The sequence below is a fragment of the Panulirus ornatus genome, chromosome 6 (assembly GCF_036320965.1).
Source record: "Panulirus ornatus isolate Po-2019 chromosome 6, ASM3632096v1, whole genome shotgun sequence".
In the NCBI taxonomy this organism is placed as follows: Eukaryota; Metazoa; Arthropoda; class Malacostraca; order Decapoda; family Palinuridae; genus Panulirus; species Panulirus ornatus.
This window is the reverse complement of record NC_092229.1, coordinates 2,979,850-3,003,546: the sequence shown is the minus strand read 5'-3', so window position 1 is coordinate 3,003,546 and position 23,697 is coordinate 2,979,850. Positions and strand designations below refer to the sequence as shown.

The 23,697-nt window shown below is 45.4% G+C and overlaps 1 protein-coding gene across 5 annotated transcripts in view; it reads left to right on the top strand.

Moving 5' to 3' along the window:
• The window catches only part of LOC139749000 (inositol polyphosphate-4-phosphatase type I A), a 229,840-nt gene that overhangs the window by 25,645 nt on the left and 180,498 nt on the right, over positions 1-23,697 (top strand). The gene's annotated exons all lie outside the window — the stretch shown is intronic.

Sequence of the window (23,697 nt, the reverse complement as noted above, 5' to 3'; positions counted from 1 at the left end):
GGATGTAGGTGTGTGTGGGATGATGCGAGGAGAGGCGTCCTGCAGTGTTGTGGAGGATCCCGTGGGGTGAGGTTGCTCACTTCTTATGCGTGTATGGTCTTGTTTGTGGTTTCCTACTTGTACTGGATGGGGGGGGGGGGGGGGGGAGAGTTTTACATACACTCGATGGACCCGTTTGTAGCTTCCTGTTTGTACTTAACGGGGGTAGAGTTCTACACTCGTGGTTCCTGTGTGTGCTTAACGGGGAGGGAGTTTTACACTCTTTGGGGCCCCGTCTCTTAAACTTTCCCTAGTATCATGTAGTTTTTTCAATTTTCTGTTATACTGTCCACATTCATAATTTCATCATTCAGTTTTTACCATTAATCCACCGCTCTCCTTTAAAAATACTTCTTAACATCTCTTAAAAGTTTCTTCATTAATTGCGTGTTATGGCCTCTGATTGTTCTGTCTTTGTGTTTGTGTGTGTGTGTGTGTGTGTGTGTGTGTGTGTGTGTGTGTGTGTGTGTGTGTGTGTGTGTGTGTGTGTGTGTGTGTGTGTGTGTGTGTGTGTGTGTGCGCACGCTTCACGGTTTTCATTTTTTCTATCCTTTTATTCTCTGATTATTTCACTAATTCCTTGGTCCAAAAGACACTGTGGTTACTTTGCCCCACTGGCTAAGTGAATTTCATGGTACATATATATATACACACACACACATATATATGTGTGTGTATTTGTATGTATATTTGACTATATAATGTATGCATGTGTATATTTGTTTATATATATATATATATATATATATATATATATATATATATATATATATATATATATATATATATATATATATTTGTACACACACACACACACACACACACACACACACACACATGGTATATTGACATATTGCCCATATATATTAAATAGATATTGAATAGATAAATAGTTTGTGCAATTAGTTTTTGAATATGGGAAAATTCTGATCTTGGTGTTAGGGACCTAGAATAATGAAGTCTTGCCACTCTTAAGTAAATCCTAGCTAAGTATAGGTTATTGAGGTTAGTTACGTTAGCAAGGTAGATGTGCCGGTCTCGTAGCTAAATTGTACTATTTTTGCTGCCGATGCATTTGTTATGGTATGCTTAGGTCTAGATTCGATGGAGAAACCATCTGAAACCACACTTCCCAGACAAACATGAGTCACACCCTCCCGCTTTGGACATCACTCATCCCTACATTACTTCACACACCGATTCAAAACCTCATAAGACCATGCCCTAGATTCAACAAGTACAGTAAAGACCCCGAACATTTACTGCTTAGATGCCCCTCACCCTCCCCACGTACGTACATACATACGTACATAACGTTACCTAAGGTTCCGCCCAGTGGACGTGGCCGGCTTCCTGAGCGCTGCAAGAGTTTCATAAAGAAATGAGACTCTTTGGGTAGGAAGTTTATATATACTCTGTATATGTGTGTGTATTGATATGTGAATGAATATATACATCGAAGTGATATTTGACATGTATATATGGTGAATACATGATTAATCTTATCCCTTGCGATTAAGATATATAACTTTATAGGTGTTATGATATATAGTTTATAACTGTAACTATGTCTGGACGCCTGATTTATTGATCCTGATATTGACCCTGCGCTTAAACACTTGCATTTCACATATGTTGTTTCTTGAAATACACCGAGTGTTTCGCAGTCGTTCTTCTATGCAATGCACCTAGTGTTGCAAAGGTATTATTCCCTGCAGTGCACCTTGGTCCGTGCTGTGCGCCTAGTGTTTCACAGGTGTTATTCGGTGCTGTGCACTAAGCGTCCCAGGATTTGTTCCGTGTTGTTCCACAGGTGTTGTTCCATACTGTGCACCTAGTGTTTCACAGGTGTTGTTCCATACTGTGCACCTAGTGTTTCACAGGTGTTGTTCCATACTGTGCACCTAGTGTTTCACAGGTGTTTCGTGTTGTGAACTCGTTGTTTTACATGTTTTTCCGTGTTATGTACCAAGTGCTTCACAGGTACTGTTCCATGCAGTTCATCCAGTGTTTCACAATGGTTTCTTGCTGTGCACCTAGTGTTTTGCACGTATTATGTATTGTGCACCAAGTGTTTCACAGATTTTCTTTGTTGTGCACCTAATGTTTTACAGGTACTGTTCCATGCAGTGCACCTAGTGTTTCACAATTGTTCCTTGCTGTGCTTCTAGTGTTTCACAGATTATGTTCCATGCAGTATACCTAGTGTATCTGTACCGTTTCACAGGTCTTGGAATGCACCTAGTGTGAAGGACGACTGGGCCGCCCCCTAACTTGCTTCTTATGAAAGATGACTGGCCCCCCTGACTTGCTATTACGGAGGAAGACTGGGCCCCCTGACTTGCTATTACGAAGGAAGACTGGGCCCTCTGACTTGCTATTACGAAGGAAGACTTGGCCCCCTGACTTGCTACTTATGAAAGATGACTGGGCCCCCTGATTTGCTATTACGAAGGAAGACTGGGCCCTCTAACTTGCTACTTACGAAGGAAGACTGGGCCCCCTGACTTGCTATTTACGAAGGAAGACTGGGCCTTCCGACTTGCTATTACGAAGGAAGACTGGGCCCCCTGACTTGCTTTTACGAAGGAAGACTGGGCCCTCTGACTTGCTACTTATGAAAGATGACTGAGCCCCCTGACTTGCTGTTACGAAAGAAGACTGGGCCCCCAGACATGCTCCATGTGACCGACGTCTGGGCCCTCTGACTTGCCCCATATGAGGGAGGTCTGGGTCCCCCATGAGTTGCTTCCTTTCAAGGACGACTGGAAATGGTAACATGGTAATATTAATGATAGTTACCAAGAACAGTAACATAGCTTCGAATGTCTGACCACGGTAATGCCTCTACATGGCAAGACTGGTTTTGTTCCCCGTTGTTATATAGACGAGGGAACGAAGGCAAGGTCAGCCAGTCATAGTTTGCCCCAGACTACATAGTGACATCACTGAGCTGCTGCTGTGGCATTAGAACTGTCTCTCATGATGTCAGACATAAAGGAGACCATTATGTACATTACTGTGGTTGTAGCATTATCCCACTTCCCATCCCCCTGATATGTGGGCTGGTGTGGGAGTCATTGTTGACCATTATATCAGTCAGGGACTTGATTAGATGAACGCCACCCCGAGGGTACAGATTAGTGAATCACGTGTTGCCAGTAGAGATGACAGTATTTTTCCCTCTTGTTATTGGTGTAGTGAGAGGAACGGCGGGTACTGGCGGTAATTACTGATGGGTCACACCTGCGGCACCCCGGGTCCAGCTGGCCTCAGTCCCCCCACACTGTAAACTCGTTAGCGCTTTGAGTCTTGGTGCGGCCATATATGGGTCGGACGTCTGTTGCCACTCTCCCTGTTTCTCTCTCGCATTTTGTAGCCTCCAAGCCATGGCTTATTGGTACATGGATATATCTGTATATTGAATGCATATTGTGGTAGTATTGTGGTATTTTCTTGTGGTTGAATGACCTCTGTTCTTGGGAATATTTGTGGCTGCAGGGTTTGTGGTTGTTGTAGACGTTCTTGTCCGATGAGTCACATGTGACGGGGATGTCTTGTAAGTATATTGTTTTGGCAAGACGGGTATGGGTGTTGGCCCACCACGGATGACGTAAGCCCTAGCATCCACAGGTGTCACAGCACAGTGTTTGTGTAGTGCCGTCTGACGCTGGTTGGTGGTGATGACGCACCCCTACGGGGGCTGGGAGGGTTGTCTTGTGCCACCTGACGTGGCACTCCTCCCACCGCCGTAGGGCCACAGTGCCTCCGCCCTGCCTCACGTGATGCCATCTGACGACGTTCGTTGATGGCACACCACCCCTGTGCCGGAAGGGCTGTCTAGTGCCACCTGACGCCTGTTGGCGGTGGCACTCCTCCCAACACGCTGGGGCCGTAGTGCCTCCGCTCAGCCTTGCATGATGGCCCAGGTTAACAGATTGTTTACGTGGTTCTGGATGACGGTCATTAAAGACCTGTTGATGGGAGTCCTCGTCACGGCAGAGGAGATGATCATGGGGGACGCTAATCCTAATGGCCGTCTCGCCTTCCAGGACGGAGAGGGAAAAAAAACACTTAAAGCTGCTTGATGGGCTGTGACATTAAGAGTGGCACACTAACTGTGGCCTGATGAGTTCCCGCGGGATTCCACGGGTCCATCATTACGAGGAGACGCGTTTTATTGAGAAGTAGTTGTGGGGAGGCATTACCTGATGGTTGTGAAGGTGGAGGAGGGACGAGTGTTGCCGCGGTTGGTGGGATCATCACCATGATAAAGGTTATGTTGTGTTACCTGCTCCCACGACTGTCATGACGGCACCGTATGGGGCCAGGGAGGGTTCACCTGCAGGTCTCCATAATGTGCCGTCTCTGTCCTGTTTTCTGTCTTGGTGTTATACCTGGCTCCGTCCACAGGCTGGTTGCCACGAATTTGTGTGTGTGTGTGTGTGTGTTTGTGTGTGTGTGTGTGTGCGTGTGTGTGTGTGTGTCGTGTAGAATTACAACACTGCTCCCGGTCGTCCTTCGCCTGGTGTTAGTGTATCATTCCCCCGGTATGATGATCGTGTGTAATGACAATCCATTCTGGGGATTCTTAGTTACACAAGTGTAACTTCGTCCAGTTTTGTTTGTGTTATTGTTGTGGGATGGTGGCAGGAGATAGGGCACAGCATCTAGTGGGACGCTTGTGTCGGCAGCTTCGTATACCAGTCTCTCTCATGTGCTCAGGCAGGTGTTATCAGCTCTGGGACATAATGCTAGGCCATCCAGGCCGTATAGTGCCGCCGGTCCGTAGTCTGGAGGACATGCGAGCACTTTAGGTGGTGTTCGCCTCCGTTGAAGTGTTTGCTCAAGTGGCCTCGCCTGCCATGACCTGGGAAGCTAATGCTGGTCTTCATCAGCCGGTATCTTGTCCCTGTCTCACCCACGATCGTCCACACCTCACGTTCAGTGGAGGCCACAGACGTGCGCCAAGCTCAGGTTCAGTACGTTAACCAGACCAATGTTGCTCGTCCACCCCAACCCACCCATCCCCCCTGAGTGCTTATGACGCCGCGGGCTGAAGTGAAGCACGAGGGGACCTGTGAGTTTCGGGGATTTGGACAGGTGATAGTGAGGATGGAGGGGATCCTGTCCCGCCCCTCAGGTTAGCTCGCCTCCATCACTTCAGCCAGGCTCACAAATGTCCTCTTTCCCATGGTACACCCTCCCCCACGTAGACTTCCACCCTGCTGTTTTCCTTCCCGTCCCGTCCCGTCCCGTCCCTCTCACTTATCCCTCCCTCCTTCCCCCACCTCCCCCCCCCACACACACATTCACCCACCCTGGGCGTGCTTGCCGTCCCCGAGGCCGTATCCGGTTGCCTGTGTGGTGCGCAGTGTGCCCCAGTGTCACATGTCGCCAGCAATAACTTACAGGGTTTTTGCTGCTGCTGCTCGCCCACACCTTCGCTGGGAGGTCGTCGCCAGGGGCTCCTGTAGGGACACACACACACACACACACACACACACACACACACACACACACACACACACACACACACACACACACACACACACCATTCTCAGGAAGTTTATCTTGTCTGTATTATACCGTGGAGCACCTAATACCTCGTAACAAGAGGAAATCCCGGTACTAAATTCTGTTTCCTTGTGCGGTGCAGTCTCTCTCTCTCTCTCTCTCTCTCTCTCTCTCTCTCTCTCTCTCTCTCTCTCTCTCTCTCTCTCTCTCTCTCTCTCTCTCTCTCTCTCTCTCTCTCTTTTATGTGTTTGTACGTTTATTCATGTATTTATACGCAAATATGTATGTATGTATTCATTTGTACACACACTCACATATGCATTCATATATATATATATATATATATATATATATATATATATATATATATATATATATATATATATATGTATATATATATATATCTGTATATATGAAGTAAGCCTGTGCGGTCTTATTTCGCCATACTTTCTGGCTGAAAATAGCCAGAGTGCACTATAGGTGTTGTCGGGAGAGACTGGTGTGGTGTGGGAGGGTGACGGCGTGGAAGCCTCGACGCCCCTGCCATGTTGATCGCTCAACCTATGTGGGATGTGCTTTGAAGTGTAGGACACTCGTCAGGCTATATGATTTAGAAATGAAGTGTAACCAACCCAACCCAAACATCCAACGTAGGGTGCTTCGTCTTCCCAGTCGTTCCCCCCAGCGAACCAAACCTGTAGGAAGAAAATACGTCACGCTTAAGCCATCTTCCCAAGCACCGTTGCTATGCGCTGACGCACTGTCTTCTCCTTTATTTATTTTACGTACGTGTTGACGTATGAACTTGTAAATACAGAGTGTAAATGAAGAACATGGCAACGAATGAGATGTCAAGGACATAATGTACGACCTAATATCACACTTAGTCCGCGCAAGAGAATTTATTAACCAGTGACGTGTGCGCTCGGGGTAAATAACTAGTTAGTTTAGGAATGAAATATGTGGAGACTACAAAGTTACACACCACAAACTTTTTAATCTGCAACACTACAACACTTTCTCTTTTATAAGTGAAACACACGATCCTGTCATAAGACCGTGCATCTTTACTCCAGTATATATATATATATATATATATATATATATATATATATATATATATATATATATATATATATATATATATTTAGCGCGTGATCAAGCATATTCCTATGAGTCCAAGGGGAACTGAGACGCGATAAGTTCCCAAGTGCACTTTCGTGTGATAATCACATCATCAGGGGAGATACAAGAAAGAAATATAAGTCAATTGATATACAAGGAGGAGACGTAGCTAGGACGCCATTTGGTAAACAAGTGGCTGTCCAAGACTGTCACTTGTTTCTTGTTTCTCCCCTGATGATGTGGTCATTACACGAAAGTGCACCTGGGAACTTATCGTGTTTCATTTCCCCTTGGACTCATAGGAATATGCTTGATCACGCGCTAAATTGTGATCCTTTTCAATATATATATATATATATATATATATATATATATATATATATATATATATATATATATATATATATATATATATATATATATATACGTTTGCCAGATCGATATGACCATGTTCACCTGTGTATGAAATTTTATATGTAAATTTTACATTGATATATCTATGTATGTGGATGTTTTGTCCTGTCAGTCTCTTGTGAATATATGTACACCCCCCCGCCCCCCTATGCATCACCATCTACCCTCTGACCATGTCAGGCCCGTGTCAGGATTAGCTGACACCTTATACATCAGGAGTTGCTGACATCTTACACATTTCTTTTTTGGAATCGAGATTTCCACCGCCCCCTTCCCTACCCCCTACTCCCTCACCATATTATATAAGTTGAGGATACTGAAACATCTCGTCCGGCTGGGGGAATGTTGACTGCCTCACCCATGGCGGCAGAGATAGTAACACATGACTTTATGAAGGTGTTTAAGGGGAGCCGCATTAGTGGATGGATGTTTCAGTGTTCTGTCCGGTTGATGTAGTACCCCATCTCCTCCTCCCTGTTCAAGGTCATGATTCGTGTTTAAGGGTTACTGTTACATAATGTTAACCCTCCCTCCTCCCTCCCCCTTTTTATTTTAAGTGATGATACGTGTTTAAGGGTTACTGTAACCCAGTGTTGATCCCCTTTTATTTTAGGTTATGATAATTGTTTAAGGGTTACTTACTGTAGCACAATGTTGAACCCCCTCCTCCCCCTTATTTTATAGGTCATGATACGTGTTTAAGGGTTACTGTAGCATAATGTTGACCCTCCCCCTTATTTTAGGTCATGATACGTGTTTAAGGGTTGTTGTAGCACATTGTTGATCCCCCCTTATTTTAGGTCATGATGTGTGTGTTAACCCCCCGACTCCCGCCTCCCCCCGTAGCGTTCATGTATCAGTCAAGTTAGTGAGGCTTCCCTGCACCTCCACCACCACCACCGTCCCCCGTGCGCCAGCCTGGTGGCCAGGTGGGCGTGTGGTGAGGGCGTCACATCATGGCCGCGGGCGGCCGCCTCCGGTGCGGCGGCCGGGATTCGAACGCGGTGCTGCCCTGCCTCTCAGGTAACCTACTCCCATCTTATGATATCTTCTCTATACTATGGCTTAGTGTGGCTGCACAGTAGACACTCCCCCCCCCCCCTCCCCATATAGCTCCAGCCACCTCCCCACTCACCCTCAGACCACCATCAGTCCAGCCATCTGTTTCATACACCCAGAGAGTGTGGTAGGTGAGGCCTGTTCTCGCAGTGCCTCTCTATTGTGGTGTCAGGCACCTGCTGGACGTCTGACACCTTGTGCCTCCACAGCGGTGTCACAGTGTCGTCTAGCGGACGTCTGATACTTTGTGGCACTACAGCTGGTGATGCCACGGTGTCAGATCTCCCGGTGGACGTCTGACACCATGTGCCACCACTGCTGCGGGTGCCAAAGGCCAGCATACCGCAGTCTCCCACCCACACCACCCTTATGTCATCGTCTGTGTCCCCACATACGTGTATCTGTTTTTTTCTTAATGTCCGTAGATGGATTCATGTCAGCTTTCCAATGCATGGAACTAGTTACTGTTTGTAAGAGTGCACCGTCCACCCCATTTTGAAGTTAGTCATGATGATGGCAAGTAGTATCGAAGAATCCGGGTGTAGTGTTGTTTAAAGGTTGTTATGAAATGTTTTTCTTCATGCTTATAAATCATGCAGTCAGATGTTTGCACCTTACTTGATGTTGCTTAAACGCCAGCCAACACTGGACCAGCCACACCAGCACCACACTCCAGCCACACTGGTCCAGTCACACCATCACCACACTCCAGCCACACTGGTCCAACCACACTCCATCCTTACCCTGACGTTGGGGTGGTAATCACACAGACATTCACACCGTGGAGGATACTCTGAGCAACATAGGTGTCCTGCGTATAAGACGAGGCACGTACACACTGGTGACGCTCGGACGTCCGTGTGATGGACTCCAGCACCTACACCTGTCGCCCAGGGTTAGTCCACCTGCTGGGGTAGACGGAGGTGCCCATGGTGGACACACACACACACACACACACACACACACACACACACACACACACACACACACACACGACACTGACATGTACATCCACACGCCCACGGACATATATCCGTGATTGTAATGCACAAACACATTTTTGCATTTGGATGAGGACTCTACAGCACACACTTGAGCCGCCGCCCTCGCTGCTCGACGTCTGTCCAGAGCCAGCATGACGTCACCAGGAGATCAGTGTCCGTAGAAATCATGTAGTGTCTGTAGTTGTCATGGAAGCATCAGCTTTGTCCTTGGAATATTGTGACGCGTATCTTCTGGTGTTGGAGTATTACGTATGTGACCAGTCCGTCCTATGTGTGTGTGTGTGATGTGTATGTTACAAAGGTTCATGTTCTTGTTGTTAGTGTATAACAAACTTCGTGATGGTTGAAACGCTGGGAAGGTCCATCTACAGACGACAGCAACTGCTGTGGTGTTGCAGTCTGCTGTATTTTGTATTTTTAGAGATGGGCCTGGGAACCAGCTCGAGTGTACGTATGTTCTGCTTTGTAAGGTAGGGCGAGGCGCCAGATCATTGTACCTGAGACTTTAAGCATCTGGGCACTAGACCTTTACATTAAGGGTAGCAGTATAATTTGCCATACGTGATTGGATCGTAAAAAAATGAAACAGTGCGTTTATTCCTATGCTTAGACTAAGTTAATGCAAGTGAGTTTACAGTGCGAGTAATGAATAATAGAACGTGTCTGCCATTCGGCCGTATTGAATCGGCTCAGAAGATGAAATGGCCTAAATTTACGAGGTGCTGGGTTTGAATACGATCAGTCCGCAGATGCTCAAACGTGTCCGGGTAATGGAACCCTCACGAGGAATTGCAAGCGTGTTGGATCGGCCCAGCAGACAGAATGAGGTGCTTATGGAGCGTACGTTTAGTTTTAGTGCGCTGTTCGAGTGAGATCAGGCCATCCATGCATGCTGGAGGAATACCCGCTACCACACCCCCGGGCGCTCGAGACGCAAGTGGATGGAACCATAGTCAGAGTCGGGAAGCTGAATGCTGTATACTGTTTATATCCCGTGGGTTAGGTTGGTCTTGACATCACCTGGGGTAGGATGAACTTACCCTCACCTGGGCTAAGTTGGTCTTGACATCACCTGGGGTACGATGAACTTACCCTCACCTGGGCTAGGTTGGTCTTGACATCATTTGGGCTGGGTCGATCTCGACATGATCTATGGTGGGATGGTCTTCATGTCGTCCATACTGAGATGATCATGTAATTTGATGGTTGTATTGCCATAAACACCCGGTGAAATGCGCTGAAATTTTCCTAATACGTTGATATCTTTATATATCATCAGAGACAGATCTCTGTGAAAGGACTCCACCCGTATACTGTTACGCTGCGAGCATAAATTCACCTTTGGAGAGATTGTAATCATCTCTCAGGGAAGAAAAGGAGTATACTCTCGTCGAGGACTCACTCCTTTTATAAGTCCATCGCTTCTTTGCTCCTGCGTGGAGTGCGGCCTCGAAGCTGCAGGAGCTTCCCGGAAAAGGGTCCCAGGGGTTGTGTAACTAATGATTTCATGTGTATGTACATACGTACACACAAGCCGTGTTGGTCTCAGGTCTGTATGACCCTCCCTTCTCCAACACACACACACACACACACACACACACACACACACACACACACACACACACACACACACATACAGAAAGAACACTTGAACTGGGTTGGTAATGAGGTCATAAGTTATGATATTAATTACCAGAGTGGGGGTCTCCATGGCTTTTATATGCCTGGCAGAAGTGAGATGCTTGGCTGATGTTTATTATAATGAGGTAGGAGGGTCGTTCATTGTTAGGATGGGGAGGGTGACCTTATTGGGGGGGGGGGGGGCTGGTTTAGTAGCGAACCCTGGGGAGGTAATTTTGGCGGTGAGGGTGAGGGAGGGAGTGGGTAGTGATGTTGATAGTGAGGCAGGTAGATGTTGGTAGGAAGGGAGACAGTATGATGATAGTAAGGGAGGTGGTTACAGTGGTGGTAATATGCGAGAGAGGAGGATGGTGATGGTGAAGGAGGTAGTTCTGGTGGTGGTATTATGGGTGAGAGCGAGGCCAATGGTGAGGGAGGTAGTTACGGTTGGGATAAGGAGGGAGGGAGTTGTAAAGCTGGTGGAGAGAGAGAGAGAGAGAGAGAGAGAGAGAGAGAGAGAGAGAGAGAGAGAGAGAGAGAGAGAGAGAGAGAGAGAGAGAATGTTGACGGTAAGAATGGATGGAAGAGATGTGATGAAGAAGACGTAAACCTGGAAATAGTTTATGGTTGATAGTGGTGGTACGAGAACAAGATTGTCACAACTACTGTAGTTGTGAGGTCGGGAGTGGAAAGAGAGAACATGGGGAGCAGGAACAAAAATGGTTTATGGTTGACCTCAGCCAAACCTAGAATTTCTTGTTGGCCACAACTTTTTTCACACCTATATATATATATATATATATATATATATATATATATATATATGTATATTATATACTCGACCGGTAGAGTGTGTCTATTTTAGACTTGTGACAGTAAATTTTTTTTTGGTAAGGCGTAGTATGATAAGTACATGAACCTCTGATAGAGAGTAAATGTTGTGGGGTACAGTGGAAGACATCAGCAACAAGTGTTAGCTGGGCATCACCGATCTATCGTCTTTCCTCGAGTTACAGTGCAAGACATACAAACGAAGCTGTTGGGTGATGCGAATTTAACAAAATTCTTGACCGTGCGCTGGGTACACAAGGTGTTCCTTGTGCCCGCCCGGACGTCCACTGTGGCTAAAATGGCAAGACCGTAATATCAGGTGGCGCTGGCAGGAGCAGCAGCCACTGATATTGCAACACGAGTCTGGGAGGTGAAAAAAAGAGGGACAGTCACCGATGTTCAGACGGACGCTGCGGAACGCTGGGTGATATTGCAGGCGCCTGGAACCGGTGCTCAGTAACGGAAGCCATCACAGTTATCGGTATTGAAGCTCCTGGTCAGTGGGAATGGTGATGCCAATAGCAACATTGGAGCTGGGGTTGGGGGTACATATCGATGACAGGATGCACCTGCACCACCAGCCCACGGTAAGCTTAGGTGAGGGGTAAACAAAGAACGCTTAGTGGACCACCAACGGTCTGCGGTTAACCACTTGCAGGTAGGCGACCACTCTCTCTCTCTCTCTCTCTCTCTCTCTCTCTCTCTCTCTCTCTCTCTCTCTCTCTCTCTCTCTCTATCTCTCTCTCTTCGATATCAAGTTTAACATCGCAGGCAATCTCTCTGATAACAGTGGGATCTCTGCCGGAAATGTTAGAATGATACTGATGAAATCTTAACTTGTGTGTCACTTATAGATCCAGTTATGCCATCGTGTTTACAGGTCATAGACATTTAAGTGCCAGACTTTCCCGACATGGGAAGGTCATCTTGATTAAGGGCTAGTGTACCAGAACTGGTATAGTGGATAGCAAGCCGACCAGATTCCCAGTAGTGTTTGTGAACGATGATTCGTACCACAGACCGAGTCACTCGTACAGGAGACGGTCAAGCGTCTCGCTCGGTCCCTTTTTCTGTTCCTCCTGTTGAGAAAGTGATGATACGAGAGAAGAGGATTTCCAGCTCCTTTCCCTCGCTTCCGCCCATTTTAGTCGCCTTCTACGAGACTTAGGAGACGTGGGTAATAAACTCGCTCCCTTATCCCCAGGGATAATTTTGTTCATGCCTGTAATATATTCTTTTTTTTTTTTTTCAAACTGCTGATGCTACCAGTTAAGAAGTCGGATTAACATACAGTTTTCATTTTTCATGCCCAAAATATGTTTTCTGATTCTTATATTACCGTATTTTCTGTTCTTTAACCACGTATTTCAGCAAGATCAAAACTTTTTGCGTGCTTAACCTAAGTATATGATCACCTATTGGTAATGACTTAATGATTGCAGTAAGGAGATTTTGCTCGCAGTATCTGTGATAAATCAATGGAGCTGTTAAGTATGCACATTCTCTGTTGTCTTGCAGTTCTGTCATGATTATTGCAGTAAGAAATGTGTTAAGAAGTTGGAGAGGTCAGTTGACCTTGTCATTTGTGTTTAGAATACATGAGCGGCAAATTAACTCTATGAACTGTAGTTTTATAACTAGCTTAACAGTGTATGGTTAAGTAAGATCAGCCTCTTGTACATAGTACATTTAGTTACTCGTTAATACTCTATTTTCCCTGGAGAATGCATGATACCTCTCTGTTTACATGTTGTATGGTTATTTGGGCTTTAAGCCAAACGACTCCAGGGTCATTAAGAAATCTAACTTCAAGATACATAAAAAATGGCATTTTTTCTTAAGGTGTTCAAGATATTTAAGACGATATACGTTTTCAGTGTATCTTGAACCAAGCTTGATGGTTGGGTGAATAGTTTGGCTTTAGGCCTACCTGCTGCTAGGATCATGAAGGCCCTCAACGTTAAGTTATAAGTACCAGCGAAAAACCTTCAACCTCTTCTGGTATTCAAGTTAATTCAAAGACTCATCAAGTTATAACCACCAGTGCAGAATAACTTCAACCCCTTTGGTATCCAAGTTAACTCAGAGACCCCCACACGCGCTCTCTCTGCACGTATAGCCATTGCAGCTAAATTAGTATTGCTTGGTTGTATGGACTTTCGATTTCCATGGTCGTTGTGGCCGTGATTGTCAAGTTGATGTCATTACACACACAATGTGCAATATAGAAATAACAGGAAAATTGAGGCCCTATTGTTGGTTGGTTATAAGGACTTTACATCTTTCATAAAGGTGGTCAACGTTAAGATATACCCATAAGTAAAGCAAAAAATTCGAATGTAACTATTATTATTTTATGGCGAAACAGGTTCTCGCGGCATCTATGACCCTTGAGCCTTCATGTTTATTTATTTCTTTGATATGCTCTTGGTCTTAGGTCCGAAGCTTATGTCATGAAGACCTTCAGCATCAATCTGTCGTCATCAGTTTAGAAAAAATGGAAAGAGCTGAAGGTGAGGAAGACGTCAGTTCACACGCACTCTCATACCTGGAACTGGAGCGTGGATGTTTGGTTAGTTATTTTGGCTTTCAACCTATCGACTGTCGGGGTCATTACGGCCGTTAACGCATGTAACCACTTATTGAACTACAGCACACACTCACACTGCATACATGGCCCTTGGTCGTGATGGTTGTTATGTAGGCTTTATGCCTGTAGACTGTCAGGCCGTGAACGCCACCAGCTTCATGTAACCATGAGTCGTCAAGACTTGAAGACCTCCAGGTATGCTTACTGCACATACAGCCCTTGTGTCTACATGTCTTAAACTCTATAGTTTGATGAAATGACTGTGTCTGATAATGAAATGTTTTTCTTTTGAGTATCTGAAGAAAGTGCTAAGCATGATGCGTGCTCTTAATGATGGAACATATATTTTTTCTTTTCTTATATAATCCTGTAAAGGAAGGTTTACGGAATCATGGATGCTATAATACCAAGTTTATGAAGAAAAGTCAATGGTGCCATTAGTATCTGGCTTAAATAGCAAAAGTTTGCACCGTTACGGGAAGTGGTCGTTACAGATGAGGTAGGGTGAGGAGGGAGGGTTGTTATTTAAGATTTCCCAGGTCTTATCCCGGCGCGGCTCCTTTATAGTCTTTAGATGGCATGTTCCCCCATATGACCCTCGGAGGGTGAGGCTAGCAGTGGTTAGAGCCTCTCTATATCAGGAATGACATAGCATTTGATATGTCATGTTTTGTATGGCTTTGGTTCACATTGCCTTCGGATGTCAGTGGGGGTGTTGCTGGTCCAGGGCAGAGAAGGAGTCAGTAGGTCTTAGGTCTGTAGCAGTGTCGAGTCAGAGGTGAAGGAACCAGTGACTCAGAACTTTTGTAACTGCCTTGAACGAAGGGGAAGGAATCAGCGATGTTATCACGAAAAGGTCGATAAAGATGGCGTGATTATACCCGATCTTGTAAAGTGGTGTGTTGGCTGTGGTTCATGCCTCCACCAACCGTACTATGCCAGGGACTAACTCGGCAGTAGTTGGTGCTGTTAAACCTCGGTCGTTAAGTACGGCAGGTGTTAATTATCTCCTCACGCTAAGTGCCTATGATTACTTGTATTAACGCTGAATTGTAATACTTTACCGATACTTGAACACCGACGTTTTTTCTCTAGTAGGTTGCAACATCCGGGAACCGGTAACGTAAGAATTAGTCAAACATGTTGGACCCACGAGGTGTACACCCTTGTCGTTACTCGTGGACTGGGTGCAGCATTAACGAAACCCGAACGGTAGGTAGCACCAACCACCCCTAGCTGGGCAAAAACGTGAGTTGTAGCTATACGTGAACCTGTATTTAATGCAGTAGTTGCTGATATCATGGTTCCATTAGTGTTAGGATTCGTAAATATCGCTGAAGGTGGGTGTAACGTTGCCTCAGTGATGTATAGTGAGTAGCCAGGGAGGGAGGTAGGGAAGGAGGAAAACCTGTGCGCTATTTTGGCGGAAAGCTGAAGAAGCGCTGGCACTCGGGTTTCAGAGGTATTCGGAGTGGAGATCATTAACCTGTATATTTGGAGGTTATGAGAGGTGGGCAACAAGAGGAAGGTTCGCCATGATGAAACTTGGCCTGGAATGCCCTCGGGCGAGTGCAAAACTTTGGCCATTCTTGGGGATATCAGGTTAGTCGGACCCCTGTAGCGCATGGGGTCGCTTCCACTGATGGTACGTGGTGTACATAAACAGCACTTAGTGAGCTGGACGTACCACTGGCGGGGCGTGGTACACAGGAACGACACTTGACAATCTAGGGTACTGCTGACGGTACATGGTACACAGGCACGGCAGGTGACAAGTTTGGGAGGATATGAGACGAGGGGGATAAAGAGCCGGAGAGGTTTCCCTCCTGCCTTTATTTCCTCGGGTTAATTGGGACGGAGAGAATCTCCAGTGTTGGCGTTCCATGATCCGCCAAGAGAGGCAGGAAGTGGAGGGGCACGAGTGCTCGGGTGAGACCTTCAGCTGTATAGTTCCTGGAGTGTCGTAAGCAAGAGACCTCGAGCATTTAGACCGACAACACACTCAGATTAACCAGTGAACTTGAGATATAACAAAAAATGGGTATGATTATATGTACCAAACAACCGGAAGTTGCCTTTGTGTGTGTGTGTGTGTGAGTGTGTTCTGTATATCTGGATGATGTCGAAAAATTGGCAAGTGATTTTTATGCCCTGGACTTTTTTTCTTTTTAAGTGACAGGGTACAGTCATGATGCCGTTCATATGTCTGTTTTGTGTGTTTGTGGACATTATCATGATTTGTACCGTCGGAAGTGGAAGTCGTCTAGGCCTCGAATGATATACGTCTAATGACATGCAGGCTCCTTACCGTTTGTGGATGGGTTCCCTTCTCCCCAGAGAATAGAATTTTGAATAGTGAGAACTGATCACCAGGGAAGAATCTGAGGAATGTGCCACAGGAGGAGCTCATCCAGTTTGATAACCATGAAGAAACCAGAGGGATACTTCGTTCAGTTTTGTGAAAAAGCAATATTTTTGCATCGCCATTACGGCTCAGAAACCATAGTCTGACGTTAGAAAGAAAGGCCACAGTTTCGTAACGTCTTGTTTCATACTAGACAAATGTTTGGAGCCTGGCTGCCGTGCGTGCTGTGTAGAACTATAACCGCTGGGGGGGTGGTAGCTTGTGTCAGCCAAGCCTTCCTCAGGTTGGTTAAGTACTTTGTACCCAGATCGTGAGGCGCCTTCCTTATGCCAGCAGGAAATTGGACTCTTGAGCTGACGTATAGCTGAATGTGAGAGTTTAATGAAAACATGTGGAAAATTATTATTAATGTCTATAGTGTCCTTAACGACATGGTGTATGGTGTTGGTATGAATCATGATTTATATTGCAGTATTGTTGTTCATGGTTCACATGGGACGACAGGTGAGGTATAGGAGTTTGTAGTAAGTGTTGGCGGGAGTGGAAGATTGCAGCTGGGCGTTGGTTCTACCTGAACGTTGGAGCAAAACCTCACCCATGTTAAGTTTTGATGACGAAGACTTTGTCTTGGTCCAGCTTTCCCTCCCTGAGCACACACACTCACACAAGCTTCCTTAGGGCAGTGGTAAGCGTCAGAGATCAGAGCCTCGGTGTTTATTATATTAGCGAACTGGTAAGTGTGACTGTAGCGTCGAACCCCTTCGTTATTTAGGGATGTGACCTTCAAGGTTGAGTGATGCTGACATTCGTGAGTAAGTGGTGAGTGCTGGCTGGTGTCATGAGTCGGTGGTTAATGCTACCGAGAGTCATGAGTGTGGTTGTGCTTAGAGATAGTCGTGAGTCATCGGTGAGTACTGGCGGCTGTCATGGGTCAGGGTGTGCTTATGATGACGCATATCGCCTCAACATCGAGGGTTGACTGACAGTGTCCTGGTATCAGACTCCATAATAATGGGAAGCGCTTCTGGTCTCTACAGGTCAGTCCCTTCGCCCGGAGCACCGGCGTTTTTCTTGAGGCAGACAGACCCTTAACCCCTAGTGCTCGAGAGGCTTCCGAGATCCGAGTTGTAACACTGAGTGCAAGGGCGTAAGGTCGAGTCCTGACGTGACTGATGGGGTCAGTCCCGTGATGACTGGTGCTGCGCCTTTAACGGTGAATGCCGATATTTATGGGTCTGATCCATATCATCAAGCGCCCAGGATGTATCTGGATGAAACTGTTTGTTGAGATATCTGTATTATTAATGAACAAAGTTTTAAACGCTAACTAACAGTGATATGTAGGCCCTCCACCACAGGGTAGTTGTTTGTCGCCGACGATGTTAAACAACAGGTAGGAAAAGGAAGATGTATACAAAGAGGGGAGACCGTACACAGTTGTTGTAGACTGTGAGGATGTATGGTGAAGTTACTGCGGTGTGTGAGTGGTTTGCTTAGCATGTATGTTTGGTGCCTTATCTAACACACCTCCTACAGGTTAGGTTTGTATGTGGGTAGTGTTGCTGTGTGTTGGTCAAGTAGAGAAGTAGGTAAGGTAATCTGAAGTGATCGTTCTGCGTAGTGAAGGAAGAGCAGTGTTGCTACCGTTCACATGTCACCCTCCGGCCTGTGGCGTGCCATGAAGCTCCTGCTAGTGCGGAAGATGCGTCATTCAGGCCGCCGATGGATGGGCGATAAGGCATTATTTATGCTGCCATCATGCGCAGCGGAGGGCCTGACGTGTCGATATCGTCAACATCAAGTGATGATGGTACACGTCGCCACCACTCGGTCTCATGCGGTCTATTCTATCACCATTAATGATCAACTGTATCTCCATTAAAGTCATAGTTGATGTATAATGTTACTCCCTGGGTATTGCTCTAAATGGGCTCATTTATATAAAGTACTTTGTTTTTCTTTTTGAGGATCCCTTAACTAAGAAAAGTCCACATCAAGACCAGGTCTTACTTGAAATTTTGAGAGGTTGATGAAAGGGAAAAAGAAGAGACAAGGGAAAGGAATTGCGAGTTTTGAAGTGAGTGAAAAAAATGTCTTTTAAAGTGTGTCAGGTCATAGTTATTGGGAAAGACATGAGAAGGTAAAGAGTTCCAAAGCTTCGAGGTGTACAGGTAGAAATAGTTATCAAAACAGCCCACCTTTGAATTACTCAATATATATATATATATATATATATATATATATATATATATATATATATATATATATTTATAGGCACAATCTTCACTGGAAAGAGAAAATGAAAAGCGGTAAGTACTTGCCTTTATTACATTCTTAGAGAGAGTGGGGGAGGATGTAATAAACGAAAGTACTCACCATTTTTTTTATTTTTTTCGTTCCAGTGATGATTGTGCTTATATCTCTTCACGGTGAAGTGAAGGTTCTGCATATATATATATATATATATATATATATATATATATATATATATATATATATATATATATATTGCTGTCATTTAAGTTATTACTACTCATCATGGAAATTATCATCTTTCCGTAATGTTGTGCATGACTTGTTTGTTCACCCGAGGGCATGGCACAGATGGTACAAGCAAGACAATAGTGTCGAGCAAAGTGAGCGTGGTCGCTCACCTCACAGGTAATGAAGTGGATGGATGTGGTTGCATGAAGTGTTTGTGGAAAGTGGGGAGCAGTATAAGGTGGGGAAGGACGCAGGAGGGGGAGATTGTGAGGGGTAGGAGGCTAAAGTGGAGTCAGGTGAGGTGAAGGTGAGGAGGGAGGCAGGAGGGCAAGGTGGGAAGGGGGTAGGAAGGAAAGATGGGAGGGAGCAGGAGGGAAAGATGGGGAGGGAGGTTGAGGGAAAGATAGGGAGGGAAGGGGCTGTGGTATTTTACAATATGTGCCGTACTGATGAGTCAGGTGGAAGCGTGCCATATCTGTTATGAGCAAGGTACATCATCTGCCTGAACCAGACTCCGAAAATGCTCAAACTTTGGTCCAGAGTTTTATTTGATTAAAGGAACCGTGTTTGACTGCCACAGTCAAGCACAGTGACTTAGGAAACGAAGAAAAAAAATGGCATTACAAATTATTTGATGGACTTGGAAATCCATTGTGTTAAGAGGACAGTAGGTGAGGAGGTGGTGTGAGTGATGTGTGGATAGTGAATGTCGAGGTGTTCATGTTTGTATAGTGACATTCATTCCTGCCGAAGTTTAGCTGCTCGAACAGGAAGCTGATCTGCATCATCAATTCTTTGATATATTTTAATTTATGACCATATGACTGATTAGCTTTCAGGTTGTACGAAAAGCAAGCCAGAGGAAGAAACATTACACCTTAAGAAAATATCTTGATAGTGGAAGTATTATTTATTACTGCAAGATTGAATATTGTTCAAAATCTCATATGATTTCGACTTGAGATGGAAAGGATCTAGGATAGATTAAATCTTGATGGATCAATTTTTTAGTTCAGTTGGACTCCGGTAAAAACGCCCTGATGATTTTTGTTGCTGTCATTAGATTCGCCCGGTCTCTCTGCCCGGCAGGGCACCTCGGCCCTTGACGGCCCGTTTTTCAAAGGCACCGAGATAACTGCTTCATCTTGGAGGGACATTTATATTGTGGCCAACTTTAAGCAAGTGAATTACTCTGCTTATTACACTCGACATGGCGAGGCCTTGAGGCTTTTGGTCTTGGTTTGTGTTGCCTGAGCTTCATGGAACACTGGAGCATACTGCTGTTGATAAACAAAAGATGGTTCCTGGTATTTTACTGTCACTGTTGATTTGACACGATAGAAGATAAAGAGGAACGAAGACACGAACACCTGTTAATGTGTGTTTGTACAGTTTATATATGCCAGAGTAATTCCCCCTTCACGCACACATTGTATGCAGACGCAAGTACAAACAGTGTATGTATATGTATGTATGATAACTGTATGTGATTATTATTTGTATGATGCGGGGAGAGTCTCACAATAGCGTTCTCCGTTTTTTAGCCCTATACATATGCACTATGCTTCTGTGTGTGTGCACCAGCAAGAGGGAATGGAGAGGATGAGTCTGAGGAAAGAATGAAGAGTTTAAGAGGAGTTTAAAGCAAGAAACACAGACATATTGAGGCAGGGGTATAGGAGACAAGAACCAGTCTGCATTCGCTAAGTGGTACAGGAGGGCCAGAGATGATGACGTCAGGACAAGAAGGGAGGAACAAATAGTGTGTGCAGTAAACATGACACAGAGTCGAAGGCAAACTAAAACTATTTTGAAAATTCACAAGGGGCAAGTTAACTGTAAAGGGTCAAATAATTCGATGAAGCGAGTTAGAAGAAAGTTACCGACTCGGATGAGGACATACGTGAAGAGCTGAACATGAATTCGAGGTTTGCTTATATCCAAGATTCGGAAATCCTGCTGGTGCCAGCCAGGGAAGTAGGAGAAACCCCAGAAAATATTGAAGTGAATCCACTGGAAGTAAGGAGGCTCAAGAAGGAAATGGAGCCTCTTAAAGTTTAGGGACCAGATGGCATCTCACCATTTATACTTCAAGAGCATGTGGAGACCTTTGATAAAGCGCTGGGGATATCTTAGACATCGTCTAAGGTATTCCTGAACAAGACCAGTCTTCTAACAGACTGGAAGAGAGCCAATGCAGTACCAGTTTAGAAAATGAAATGTGACAGATGTAGTCCTGAACTGCAGACCACTATCGATATCGATTACAATCAACCAGATGATATACTCAGGAAGCAGACTGAATGTGTCTTAATGGACTTAAGCTGCTGTAGTGGTCGACATCACGAATTCAAGGGAAGAAAATATCATGCTTAAGAAACCTGATTGATTTATACGAGTAAAGAATATCTTAGAGAGTAAAAGCGAGTTACGGGTATGTTGCGTATTGGAGGACTGCCACAAGGCCTTTGATTCTGTCTTCTGTAGCCCACTGATGATGAAACTAGTGTCTGAGGACGGCTTCATAAACAACTTGACAGCTCTCCAACTAGAGAGGAACAGAGAACACATGTCCGTGTTGTGCGAGACTTTCCAGCCCGGTCGAGGGCGACAAGTTAGGTCAATAATGGCTGATGTTAAGGCTCATACTGCATCTGATCAATGTCACAGTTTTGTCAGACATAATGATACGTGAACATCTTTTAAGATGTTGCGAAAATTATGAGAGATGTGCGAAGTAACGGGACTGTGAAATACCTAGACAATCCACGTTCGTAGTCAGGCAAAAGGTTAATGATGTTCATCCTGGAAAATATAGTCATAAAGATGGGAAATGTATGAAACGATTCAGACACTTGAGTACCACACTGGAGTTAGGTAGTGAGTACCACACTGGAGGAAACATATCACAAGACTCGTACTGTGAAAGGGAACCAGCCGTTGGCATCCTGCCCAGATGACAACGAGTACAAGCGAGTACGAGGACAGCGAGATGTCTGGAATTTATGCACGACGTCTATGAAACCCAAGCTGGAATTTACCACAAAAGTTTCGTCCTTTAATCTGAGGGGCCACTTAACTGGTGGGAATTGTCCAAAAGAACGATGCAGAAATATAACCAGAAATGAGTGAAGTGAGTTACGGAGGGAGGGTAACCCTCGATCTCCCAACTGGAAGAAATTGGGATGAGGGTTCATGTGGTATCTCCGTTCTAAGGAGGCCATGACGACGATAAACACAGCACAACTCTTTGAAGTCGGAGGTGAATGCCGAACAAGAGGCCAGCCATACTGTATAGATCAGCAAGGAGAGTGTTCCGCTGGATGTGAGGAGGCATTTCTTCGTTAACAGAGTTGTGGAGACGCGGAACCACCCAAGTGAACAGGAGGGAAGTAGATGCAAGCAGTATTGTAGGATGCAAAAGCTTATATGATGAAGATGCAACGAGAGTAGGTGGAGCCCCACTTGTGTAAAGCTCCATCCCTTCCAGTGGCAGAAACAGATAACACACACACACACACACACACACACACACACACACACACACACACACACATTCTCCACAAATTTAAGTCTCATGATTGAAAGAAAAATTGCCAAAAAAATGCTTCCAAATTTAGTCTCAGCCAGACCGACACCCACACACACAGACAAGATCCGAGTCCAGGGCTTACGTTCTGGGAGATGAGAACAGCTGCTAGCCACTCATATCCCGGATGTTATTTGCGAGAACGGCTGATACATTTGCCGACGGCCGTTGTTTGCCGGGAGCTTTATGTCTTCTTTAAGGCGGCTGATAGTAATCTGGGCGAGTTGTCGCACTGCGTACATCGTGAGAGTGAGGGCGCTGAGCTGCGTCTCTTCTGCTGCCTGGTGTGTGTAGTAGTAGTAGTAGTTGTAGTAGCAGTAGTAGTGTCTGGTTTTTAGACTGCTTGAATCCTAGACTGAAAATAAACAGAAAAAGTAATGCTCATATTAGATAGTGGGGAAATGGGGGGTAAAAGATGGGGTGGGGGGATTAAAGAGACTGTCTCAACGCAGGCTCAGGGGTGGCATTCTGCTGATTACTGACGCTGTTCAGAGTGGTTGGGATGGGTGGTTCTTGTAGCAGTCTGGAGGAGCACGGATTGCCCCTCGGTAGTGGTGTGATGGTGAGCTACAATTCGGGGACGAGGGATATCTGGTGATGGGAGGTTACGGTGGCGATGGTGGTGCTGTAGTTTCTTCCCGAGCCGTCGAGTAAGCTGCATATGATGGTTGGAGTGACTTAAGAGGATTAGTGTTTTGTAGTGTGGCGTAGGAGGGACCGAGGGTGTCTTCCATTCCCCTTTAGTAGTGGTCGTTGCGTGATGGATAAGGAGGAGTGTTACTATAGATGTTATGGCAGAGGACTTTGTATTTATGTGTTATGGGGAGGAATGGTTAGGAGCGTGTGTGGTGCGTGTTCTGTTGTATGGGGAACATGTCTGAGGTGTGTGACGAGGAGCAGGTGAGTCACACACGTTTGATATGAATAGTGAGTGTGATCCACCCCGTGTGGTGAGTCTTGTGACGTGGAAGTTGTCTGATGTAGTGTGTTATGGCTGGGGGAATATGGTGTATTATGAACAAGAATGTAGGGGCCATGTATAGTGTGCTGCTTTAGAGAA